Consider the following 13307-nt stretch of genomic DNA (forward strand, 5'->3'; position numbering starts at 1 on the left):
GTTGAGTACTGACGTTACCTTTTAACATTCAGTCATGCAGGCAGTGCTCATGCTGAGAGCTGTAAAATTAGTTTGCGAAGTGACCTGTGAACATTAGTTTATCCAGTTTTAATCTGTCGAAACTGGAATTTAGAGCTGATTTCAATAAGGGGTGAATTAGCACAATTCATCTCATAAATGTTGTTTCAGTTTTGCTTGCAAATATGACCCCCCCCCCCCTCCAAAAAAAAAAGAATAAAAACATGTCGATCACCCTAAACGCCATCCTGATTGAATTTCCTATTGTAAATTCCAAGTGTCTTTTTCTCGTGCTCTAATGACTTTTTCCTCAGGCTTTTTCAAAAGTCCAGACAGAAGCCTTCAGCTAACCTTTTGTGAGCATAGAGAGGTCCCTGCCACATCCTTGGCGATGACAGACAGAGAAGGGTTTTACAGTAATTATTGGCAAAAGCAAAGGTCACCCAATCTGCAGTCTAATGCAAATGACCTCATTATATATTTTAGACCTGCTCCAAGTGTTTGCAACATTCAATTAAACAGAAAGGTGGTGTAAAGAAAGAATGGAAAAAGGGATGGTTAAAAAGATGGAAGGGTATTTTTTTTGTACAAAAGTGGTGATGAAGAGTTGGACCCGTTTCATTTCCATGAATGAATGGATGGAGGGATGGCTGGCTGGACAGACAGACAAACAGCTGGATGGATGGATGGACAGACAGACTGAAGGACAGACGATAAGGACTTTAACAATACCACCATCAATGACGACTGAAAGTCGAATATCCAGCATAATTAAATAAAGGTAAAGGTCTTGTAAAGCAGTGTGAATCTGGATAAATGTCACTGTTAGCAATTATAGAGAGGCAGATGAACAGATGTGGCATTTCAAATGAAGATGACATACCAACAGTTCAGCTGGGAAGGATGAACCATCTCTAAAGAAGCTTTCTGTTTTGTTTGTTTGTGTGCAGCTCATTAGCCAGGTTCACATGTGGTAGGCAATGCACATGTAAAAACCAGTGAACTAGATGGGTGAGAGAAGCCGTAAAGATGACATGTTTGGGGTATCTGCACCTAATTGGGGTATCTGCACTAATGTAGCTGCAAATCTTTATCCTCTTGCTAGTGCCAAAGACATTGAAGACATTGGCCTTAAGTGGAGATTTAACTCTAAAACAAGTGCACTGTAAAATCCTAAAGCTATAGATAAATTAAAACTGTGAATTACTATATTCTGATAATGAATACATAAAGAAAATCTGTATATCTGTAGTTACAAAAAAACAAAAAACACTTGTGTTACAAATTGCAGAGAAGAGAAAATCTATATATTTTAGATAGGTAGAAATACGTATCTGCTGAATTTTTTTCTCAGTGGCTAAAGAGAATTTGGTTGCTGTAGCAAAGCATAAAGGTATATTGTCTGAAAAATACTGTACAGTTAATTATTTTACAATATGTGCAGTTTCATGCAAAAACAAACAACGTAAATAACATTCCAGTTGTATATGTCAGGCACTACCTACATCTGCAGGAGTTTTCTGCCCGTCTTTGTACATGTTGTTATGAATGAGTGTAAGCATTTTTTAAAAGATATTTTGGTTTTCTTTAGCTGGCAGCCACTTGCGTTAATATTAGCATAAGACCGGCTTAACGTATCCCTGCTGCCAGTTTACAAGATATTAAGGCTTATCATGCCTGCTAACCCTTATTATCCACTTTTCTTTTTTTCTTAGAATTTCCCTGACCAAGCACTTTAAAATACATAAAGGAAATAGCACCACTGTACTGCTACAATGTTTAAAATCTAGCAAACCTGGAAATTACTAAGGGAAAGTATTCATGCTCTAACTGTTCATTGAAGGTAAATTAGCAAAGACAATATTACAGCTCTGACAACATGTGTCTTTAATGTGTGAAAGTGGAGAGGTTTGTATAAAAATCTGATAAATCTAAGCTTTGGACATGTTTTGTTCCAAGTCAAAAAAAAGAATAAACAGCTGCTTGTAAGTTTTAAAATCATCAGGATGCTACAAGTTGGACTCATGGCCATTCATGTAGTTTTTGTTACAAAGTAATTGAAGACTCCCCTTAAAACGAAACTTTCTTCTAAACAAATATTTAAAGCTAAAGTTGTATTGCTGAACCAATTGCTTAAATAACTGAATAACATTCAAAAACCACTCTAAACTAAATATTTGACTCAGTGCCTCAAATATTTCCTACAACTTCATACGTTTAAGTCATTTCTTATCCTGTGATTACATATTTCGTGGGGGACAGTTGTTGTGATCTCATAATATGTTTCTATTTACATTAAAAGTGATGAAGAAAGATGGGCAAAAACAAGTCAAAACGTGAGAAAAATTTCATAGGTAATGCCATAAGTTGGGCTCTATAACAACAATGCTGTGTGGCTGTTTCAAATTATAGGTCTTCCTTAAGCCATCTTCATTTTGGTGTACCACAGGGTTTTGTTTCTGGGTCCTTATTATTTCTGAAATACATGCTGAAATACATGCTTGAGCCTATTTTAAACCCTTTAAAAGATGTCTTATCTCAGAGCTAAGCAGATTATATTCAGTTAAGCATCTCTTTTAAACTTCATGAGGCATTAAAACTGCATGCCTTCCATATGTTCTTAGACTGTAAAAAGATGAATAAGATAAACATGTTTCTCTAACTAAATGATGATAATGCAGATTTTTTGGTTTTATGTGTGCTCCAGAAGGATACAACTCTAAGAATAGATTGTCAAGTAAAGTAGTAATATCAAATGAACCGAAATGGAAATTGTCATCTGTTCATTTGTTTCTTTGAGACCAGATAACTGTAACAATTTTTTCACCTGCCTAAGCAAAGCATCACTGCATCATCTAGTTGATTATTTTAGTTACTTAAACTCATGTATATGTTCTCTACTAAGGAAGCACAACTTAAAATACCCAGTGCTCTCTACTCATTTCTTTAAGTCCAACAGGTTTGCATGCTTTTTTTTAAGTAATGATGATCAATTGGGTTTTAGAGTGCAAGTTGCACCGAATGCAGCTATCAGACTTCTGAAAAAAGTTTTTTCATATCACACCACTGTTCATCCAACTCCAGAGTACACTTACATTTCTTGGTTCTCACTTGTAGGGATTTAAATGTTCAAGCAACAGCATGCATTACAGAAATGGCACTTGTATGTATGTGCTGTATGTCCCTAGCAGTTTCTTAAGGTCATGTGACCAAAGCCTGCTGCAAGTGCCACAAATGAGGCTGAAAACTAAATGTAACAGGGCCTGCTCTTCAGTAGCCTAGGACTTTAACCTCTCCTTTAATTTAGGTCAGCGGATTGTGTTTGTGCAACAAAAAGACGAAACTAATCTTTTTACAACTGCTTTTGAATAAGCACTTGTGCTGATATTTATTGTTTTTAGTAATGTTTTAAATAACACTTTTGAACAACTACACATACACCACTGTAAACCAAGTTGTCTCTGTATCTCTATGTAATGTTGAAGTTGGGTGCATTTTTTTATGCCGAAAGCTGCATTATACCTATGGACATAATCAGTCTTTCTCATTACAGCAACAAGCTAATGCAGCATCCAGAACACTGCTGTTCACCGCCCAGTATTCCTTTTATCTACATGCCAAGTGAGACCCTAATTCATGTAGTGGCCAATTCATAACATGAACCTGATTGTTACTCTCCTGATCCCAGTGTAAAACAACACAAATATAAATAAATATCACTGTTACACATTTGTAACAGTTTACCATGAAACTGGAAACTATTACATGGCTACTTGTAATCTGAAGAGGATAAATCACCTTTTATTTTATGCACTTGCCCACACCTAGATAGGCCATAAAATATGCCCACTAAGTGAAACTGCATCTTGACACAAACAAAATGTTTCCTTCACATTAAAATTGTTGCCAAAAACGACTTTCTTTCAAACTTAAAACAGGTGCAACGTTAATTTAATCAAAGGAACAAACAGGGTAAAGCTTATGAACGTAAATATCCTCCCTGCCTGCGTGTGTTTCTCCTCCTGAGTTTGACCATATGGAGCTCAGTGTGCGAGTCCAAAACAACTTCTGTGTTGTATTGCGTTCCAAATGAACACAATATACCATAGACTTCCTATCAGGCCAACATTTAATGAGAAGGAACACACACGGGACATAGTGCAGTCATGCACACACACAGACACACACACACAAAATAATGCAACTAACCTCCTCACCACCACAAATAATCTTATCTAACAGCAGCCCTACACCTGCGGTGAGCAAACACTTCCCACGAGTCCATTCTCACAATCAAACCACGAAGGGAGATCAGTCAACCAGGAAAACAAAACCCACTCACCAAAGGATCTCTTTCCTCTCCCCATCTTTGCCCTGCTCTCCAGTTTTCTGCTCAAGAGACCAAAGGTGCTGTGCCATCTGCTGGCCATTTTTGAAAATGCATGCTCTTTTTTTTCTTTCTTTTGCATCCTCTTATTGCCATCGGTTGATTTTTCTCTCTTGCTGTCATGTGTCTTATAGCTTTACTTACCATTGTTAAATGACTAGATCAAAAAGATGACCATTGTAAGTTTTACTGGCCCCTAGCCCTAAAACATATCCTTTATTTGACACTTTTACATTTTCTTCCCCCCAAAAAAGTATGAAACTCTATTTCCCAGAGTCTCCCTAGTTCTGACAAGCTGTAACATTCTATAAAACATCAAATCTAGTGACACATTAACAGCTGATAGACGTTGCCTCCAGTCAACATAGCATGGAGTTTTCCTTTGGGCTTATGTATAAAATGCAACACAGTCTCAGTCAGGCTCTATTTTGATGACATAAAATCAGTAAAAAAAAATGCTGTTTTGAACTGTTAAAAAAGATGAAAGACACAAAGATACAAACAGTTCCCAGACGCCTTTCTGTAAGTAACACTCAAATGAAAAGTGACATATAAATCACAATCTCTCCATCTTTTCCTCTGACTCCTATATTGATGCAGTCTGCTCCTGCCACCTCTCTGGAGTCTAAGTCCTCTGCCTTCTTCTTTTCATCATTAAATCATAGTGAGACAGTTGTAAAAAACATCTGCATTCTTTCTTGCAATGAAACCCACAATAAAACTTGATTAGTCACTCTCTCACTCTTTGCCACAAAGACACAAATGCAAACTCACAAAGGCAAACACAAAGATGCATAAATCTCAGTCGCATCTGACCCATTTCCCAAATTGCAAGCTTGGATGAAAGGGCACGTTTTGTGTGTGTGTGTGTGTGTGTGTGTGTGTGGGTGTGTGTGTGGGTGTGTATGTTTGTTTATGTACATAAGTTATGTCTAACACTGGTGTGTGTCTTGTTTTTCATTAATACAACAATGTCTGAGCATAGGATTATAAGTGCTGTTCATTATTGAGTGTTCCTGTGTTAAAAGCTCTAATGCAGATTTATATATGCAATAAATACTATATATTGTGTATGTGTTCATGTATTTACATAATGCCTTGTTGTTCATCTGGGAATATATATTTTAATTTAGAAACAGTAAACAATATTTGGACATGGAGCATGTTTGTCAAAAGACTTACAGGCTCAATATTGATCTTTTACACTTTGCAGCTGCTGTGATAAACATATCTTCTGATTTCCTCAAAGTCAGCTGAAATGTCTCTGTTTTTTTAATCACCTACATATTAGCCTTCTTTTATTAATTTTTAAAAAACACAACACTTTACACCATACCCTGTTTTGCATTCGGAGATCTTTGCATTAGGCATATTTGCAAATGTAATGTGATGTTGCCTAACACTAGATATGAGAAAGAAGCCCCTTTATTTGGAAATTTCATTAACAGTAATAAGCTAAGTTGTTGAGCTGAGTTATAACCTCCACCTGTCATGGTTGTGGTGCTTTGATTGTTTTGGTCATGTCTTTCAATTCATCTTTTTTCCTGCATAACATGTTTCTGCTCAACAGCAGAAAAGGAGATATGCTAAAGGGGACGTGCCCAGAAACTGACCACTAGCTAAGTTTTAATTGCAAGGAACACAGTTATTCAAGTATGAATAAATATAAGAAATACAGCTCCCCAGACTTTCATCAGAACTAAACAAAATAGTCACATGTATATATCCTTAATTTTACTGATTTTGCTTAGAGGCATTGTATTTATGAATATCAAAATTATATCAATCTTGTCTGCAACAGACATATAAAAAACATTGGTCAATTGGGATTTGTGTGGTGTGATAATATTGAAAATGAAAGGGGTTTGCCATGACATTAATCAAAAAAATCTAGTTATTTGGTAAAAACAACACAAAATAATAATACAGATAATTAAAGGAAACATAAGATAACTATACCTGCTTTAAATAAAATGCAGGTACAAAATTATTGTTAAGATTATGTTTGTTTAATTAATATAGTGCTACATAATTTCAGAAATCTATGAATTGCCAATATTATCCTTGAATCTTGACTCGTCAATTTGTGATAAGTCCACACTTTTTTTTCTTCATCTTTTTCACTTGTCTTTAATGCTTCCAACACTCTTCACACTGTACATTTGTTTGTTTGTTTTATCTTGGGTACTGTCATCTGTGTCAGGTGTAGGTATCTGAAATTCTGTCCAACAGGATTATTGGCATGCAAAGCCTGAATTCATGAAACTATGAATATAACAGCCAACACATGTCACATTCCTAACAGTATTCACAATATTACTACTGCATACACTGATTTCCAATGGCAATTTATTTAGGTTATATTGCTCAGCTCTCATATTAAATAATGTAACAATGTTTGTTAATAGAAACAACTGAAATTCAGAGATAAATCTAGAGCATGCATCTGATATTGTTCATTAAAATTGACTCCATCCTTAAAACATACAAATGTGCTAAAGACTTGGGAGCTAAGTTGAACAGAACCAAACCTTCCAACTCATTATTCTTTTCTAGGATTAACTAATAGCAAAAGCATGCCATTATTAAAATAAATGTTTATGTTTGATTAGCTATATTTTGTAGTTTGATCAATTTTGCTGGAATCCTCAAGTGTTAAACAAAAAAAAAATTTAAAGATCATTTCCTCCTTGGGATTACCAGGAAGTGCCTTAAATCAGGCTTAAACCGCGGTCAACAGGCACAGAGGTAGCTGAGCTAACTAAGTCTGACATTACAACTGCCTACAGATGAAAACATGAAATGCAAACATTGCCTAAGCATGCATGCAACATTTCTGCATAGCACTACTATCAAACTGACTTAAAGATCTTCCCAACTCCTTTAGACTGGTATCCGCTGCATCAACTGTGGCATATAGGATTTTACATTTCACATTCCAGTCTCTCAAAACAGAGAAAATCATTAACTAAACAGACTTCACCTGAACTGACTTTTTTGAGAAGGATAAAAATTCATCTATAATAAATGGTATCTAACACCACCTGGGGCTAAATACGGACATCTTGGCCTCTTTTTCTCTTTTATCCTCCATACCCTGCAGTGACCTCTTGCCTTTTCTGATTAAGCTTTCACCAGCCTTTCGCTTTATGCCTCTCACGGCCTCCTCATTCTAACTTCAATATGTTGTTAAATCACCTGACTTGCCTGAGTGAGAACTGTGACACAGTTGTGGTTCAACCAGCTCCCCTCTGTACCTTAAGCAGAGCTGAAGAAACCTGTGCAACTGCCACAGAGCATTAGCTGCAAAGTTAACTACTACTGACTCACTCTTCAGTTCCACCCTCTGCCGACATCTACAACCATAAAATGAGAGACACAGCAATTCTTCTCTACGTGCGTCTCCTGCATCAGGATGAAGGATTTGACACTCAGAGACAGTTAACTACAGAGCAGAGCGGGCGAGGCCCTGAGCACTGAATGGGAAAGCTTGATGTGTTTATGAGTTACAGTCCATGTGATCTAGGTGCTGCACTTACCAGAGATACTGTTTTCTGAAGCCACTGCTCTGGGGCACTTTTTGTTCTGGGGAGTGTTTATTTTGTATTTAATTCACATCAAATTCTACAGCACTGCCATACCCTGGTTGATTGAAAGACTTGGAAATATTGAAATAATTGAGCACAAAAACAACAATGTGTTCAAAGAATTATGAGCAAAACTGAAGAATATTCAAAATTTGTTTTGTGACTCATAATAACCTACAACCCTATTAGCTCTCGTTAAATCTTATTTGTGATTTCATTACATCAAATAGGTACAGAAGCACACATTTGTTTAGTTTTCTCTCTGTTTGTCTTGTGGAAATAATGGCTATTTACACAGCCATGATTATCCAGCTTTGAGGGATCAAGTGTAAATCAATGCAGCAGGGAAGTCTGTTTGATGTTGGCAGTTGGTGATGTGGATTTCTTAAATTTGAGAGGTATTTGTGCAATTGTGAAATGGTTGTGACTTGTTTCATTACAGACAAAAATAAATCCTCTTGTTTCTGTTAATCAAATTAACAGCCAGGGGAGTTCGTAGGGTTACTGAACACTGGGGCCCTCACCTCTCTCCAGCCACCTGGATAAAAGTTAAATGTTTTGTGTTTGTTTGTTTGTTTGTTTGTTTTTTAGGATTAAAATAAAATGAGTTGTGTCATATTGGTGAACGGTATTTTATTGACTTATATTGACTAAATATTTTAACATTTATAAATACTTTTTCCTTGTGACTTTTTATTTAGTCTTTATAGTCAATGGCAGAAATCCTAAAATAAAATTACTAACTTCAAAGAGGAAAAAATCACATGTCTGCTGCCAACATTTAGGGGTCTTAAACCTTTTCTGCCTATCTGCTGCTCTTAAAGGCATACTATGCAACATTTTTGAGTTAATTAATGTGTTCCATACCGTTTTGGATGATTAAATGAGTCATTTCAGGTCGAACAAAGGTTTTCTCGGCCGCCCTGGTGGTCTGTGGGGGAAATACCGCACTCTCTCGGCCCGCACACACAGGCTCAGAACTCTCGTGCAACACCGCGAGAGTCGGTCTTGCTTTACGGCGAGAACTCCATGTGTTTTTGCCCTGCTATTCACTATATGCACGCGCGAAAGCAACAACAAAGAACCGCGTGTTAACGTCAAATAAACATGCAAGCATATCGAGTTTTATTATTATTTTTTATTTTATTATTATTTTTTTTTTAATGTTGGCGAGACGCCAAGATAGCGCCGCGGGAAGCTTGATGTTCATACTTTCACTGTGTTAGTCATTGTTTGCACTGCCGTTTTTTTTACTTTTCGTTGTGTTCGCCTGTCTGCTAAGCTCAAAACAACCGTGCCTGGCTTGACGGAGAAACCAAAACAGCCGAGCATCTTTATGACAGTGCACTTTTACTTTCGCCCTCTGGGGGGAGCCTCCCTGGAAAATCAACCCCGGTTGCATAGTATACCTTTAAGTGACGAGGGTTGTGTGTATACGGTGAGGAAGTGGGAAAACGTCTTATTTGTTTTTCTACTAATGTCCCTGTATAGCTTTATCTGTCCAATACACACTTGGTTTCTTCTGTTCCTTCAGTTCTTCCCCTTCGACATGACAAAAAAAATCAGTTTACACAATCAAAATAATATTCTCTTTGATTTTTTGTTGGTTATTCAAAAGGAAAGGTGGTAAACAAATTAAGGTTACTATTTATTATGTATGCAAACCTTCAACCAAAGATTTTACAAAAAAAGTAACATCTGATGAAAATGCTCATCTTCTGCTGTTAGTTTACCTTTTTCAATTGTGTTAATCTTACAGAGATATTTTCCCCAGGTGTTTGCATGTTTTCCTCATCTGTGTTAATAGCAAATAAGCAAACTTTAAAGCTAACTAAATGACCTTTTCTGCAGTGTTTGTTTTTGTATGTTCATGGTATGAAACAGTTATGTTGACTAATATACGTAAACGTATAGCTTTCATAGTTGTGTCGGTGCAGCATATGCCTCAGAATGACATAGAAATCCAACTACAACAGTTCAGGCGGACACTGCCTTAATGAGGTTGTCATCGTTAGCCAAGTCTTGTCCCTTGTGCTATTATTAAAAGACTCTGGCTTTTTCCCAGATGCAAATCGTCCACTTCTCAGACTAAATCTCTTAAGGTAACAAGCAAAGATTATTTTAAACGAAAGTGCCAAATTATCTTGTTCATGTTTTATTTTCAGAAACTTTAATAACAAACTCTGGGTTGCATACCTGCTGATAAAATCTTCTTGCCTTCTTGCCAACTTCTGTCATCCTGGCCATTGTTCTCTATTGGCCTTTGTTCTTATGATACCCTCATGAAACTTTAGGCTCTCTCTCTTTTTTATGCAAAATGCTTCATCAAACAACCATTATTTCCACGTGCAGCACCCTGCTTTCTAGGCCCTTTGATGCATTGATAAAGTGATTTTTTTCCTGCTAGATCATCTTAATTGGTTGCATGATAGAAGAGCATAGACACGCACATACACATTTTATGGAATGACAGAAGCATTCATACAGTAATTTCCTATACCAGCTTACTCCAGTGCAGAGTCATGAAGCGGTTAGCACTGGTTCTCTCTCTGCTGTGGTCAATGAGATGCGGTTCACACACTGGACATGTTGCCAGTCCATCACAGGGCACTGGCGTCATCACAGACATGCAACAAAAGCAAGCACTTAAATGCACATTCATAGCTCAGGATAATTTGTCCTCCTATCCCATCATGCATATTTTTGGACTGCTTGGAGAAACAGGAGAACTCAAGGTTTCTCCATGCAAGCACCATAAAAGCATGCAACCTTGACACAGAAAGATTCAGTCTCTGAACCTTCTTACTATAAGGGGACAACACTACACCAAAACCACCATACAACTCTAAAATTAAATGGATTTGGTTATTATCTAGCACAGCAGATGTTTAAAAGAGCAATAAGCAAAGTTTCACCAGTTTCTCCTTCTAACCTGTCGCCCAGTATGCGCAAACTTGCAAAGGATAAATACACAGCAAAGCAGCATCTCCTTTAGTGGAACTGAGGAAATAAGTAACTTTATAATGCTGTTAGCAGGTGAATGTTTGGATCTGCTGGACATGCTGGACAATTTTTTAGTTCTTTCTATCTAAAATAATGAAATTTTGCTTATTGCTCCTCTACACCTTCTGATTTAAAGTGCAAATTTGATGGTTGCCATGAAATGATCCAAACCCCCCTGACAATTTACCTTGTTCCACTTTTTATGATTTTATTTCTTTCAAAGGTGAAGGGTTTAAATCTATATTTTGTACACCTAACATCAGTAAGCGGACATGCTAACACCCTGACTAGGATAGTCTGATCTCATTCTCCTGAGATTTATATGAAAATAAATGTGGCAATTGAGCAATTGGCAGGTTGCCAGTTCTATCCCCTGCTCTGCCTGTCCCTGTCGTGTCCTTTGGCAAGACACTTCACCCGAATTGCCTGCTGGCAGTGGTCAGAGGATCCGGAGGGCCCCTGTGTCAGTCTGTCCCAGGGCAGCTGTAGCTACTAACGTAGCTCACCACCGTCAGGGTGTGAATGAGTGTGTGAATGACTAAAAACTATAGTGTGAAGTGCTTTGGAGGTCATCAGACTAGTCAAAAAGTGCCATACAAGTACAAACCATTTACCATTTAAATATGAAAAAAAAACACTTGTGACATAGTGGCAACATACATATGGAAATTGTGCGCTACTCAACAGACGATGAATGAAGCAAATACAATTGGTATGTATTCTGGGTGTATTTAGCGTTATGGGGTATGGGCGGGTGGGTGGTTGTGGGTGGCGGGGGTTTAGAAGAGGGTGGCAATATTTTCCTCCTAGCTGCTATATATTTTCAAACTTTTGTCTACAGAAAAGCTTCATTAAAATTCAAAATACAGAACTTGAGTATCCAGCTTCATAATTGTATTCATTTACCAATCCAACACCAGTCAGTCATTAAAAGGCTTTCTCCACCTAAGCCCCTGCTTTGAATGTTAGAAGTGATGTGTTTTTTTAATAATGCACTCTTCCTCTTCTTTGATCCTGTACATTAACAACAAATTAGTTTAAATTTAATTGTCTCTCAATTAGAAAATATTATTATTAAAGTGTTAATCTTATAATGTTAGGTTGAAATTATAGCACTAATCCATTTCATGAGCTTCTGTATTATCAAAATTTATGGTATAAAGCTTAATCCGACTAATCCAAAGTGCCTAATGATGTGGACTGATTGCACTGATATTGCAGCATACAAAGAACCTGTAGTCAGAGCAATCTGATCAAATGAGAACGAAACAAAGAAAAAAAAAATTTAGCCCTCATTTTCTAGCAAGGGCTTTACAGTTACGGTAACACATTTAAAGCCTTTGTTGAATTCTGAACTGATGAAGCTGTGATTTAAAACATTAGCTAAAATTTTGTGTTAATACCGTTTATTTTTTTCCATCTGTATCCAATGTTTAATAATTACATGTGTGGAAAAGAGAAAGGAGCAGCAATTGTGCATAATGTTTGTCACAAATAAAAAAAATGTCAACCTGCGGTTTTAAGGAGGGGAAGTTAATGGAGCCCTGAGCAGTCCCCACACACAACCAAACACAAGCTCACTTCTATGTCGAAGCGCATGCTGCACAAAACCTTTGTTAAGATGTAACTTCTTAGAAACATCAACAACTAGGAAAAATAGTTCTGACAATAATTTATTAAGACAGAAAGGTGGAAAAATTAATAGATATGTTGCTTCTAACAAAATGTTTGAAACAAAACTAAAGATTCCCTTTTTATTATTGTGAATGGTGTGGGCATCCTGTTTTTCTTCCTTATTTATCAATATTATAGTTTATATAGATATTTCAAAAATAAGAGACTATACAACCATCATCACTGTAGAAAAACTTGATTCTGGTTTGACATGTTTCTAAATAAATTTAAGCTCATTAAAGGTGGTTTACAAATTCCAATAAATGTATTAGAATTCCTTCATCTGAACCCCCCAAAGCAACGGTTTAAATTATACAGGACACTGTCTAAACTAGATGATTCAATAGCTTCTCCTATTATGAAATGGGAAGAGGAGTTATCCGTCATCTTTGAACAAAACACCTGAGCTTAGATATGTTTAAGAACTTTCAAAATGACTAGAAGCCTGAATTTACAACTAATACAATACACAATCCTTCATAGAGTATGCTATACAGGTCAAAGATTATTCAGGATGGGCTTTGCCCAATCTAATATCTGTTCACAGTTTGCAGGCAATAATCCTGACAATTATTTTCATGCACTATGGTTATGTACATCTGTTCAGAGGTCCTGGGTCCAGATTTATAAGGACTTGT

At 36.7% G+C, this 13307-nt stretch overlaps 1 protein-coding gene across 4 annotated transcripts in view; it reads right to left on the bottom strand.

Annotated features, from left to right (window-relative positions):
• LOC105934451 (protocadherin-9) overlaps positions 1–13307 on the bottom strand; it is a 244499-nt gene that overhangs the window by 58516 nt on the left and 172676 nt on the right. The gene's annotated exons all lie outside the window — the stretch shown is intronic.

This window comes from Fundulus heteroclitus, chromosome 4 (genome assembly GCF_011125445.2).
Source record: "Fundulus heteroclitus isolate FHET01 chromosome 4, MU-UCD_Fhet_4.1, whole genome shotgun sequence".
Taxonomy (NCBI): Eukaryota; Metazoa; Chordata; class Actinopteri; order Cyprinodontiformes; family Fundulidae; genus Fundulus; species Fundulus heteroclitus.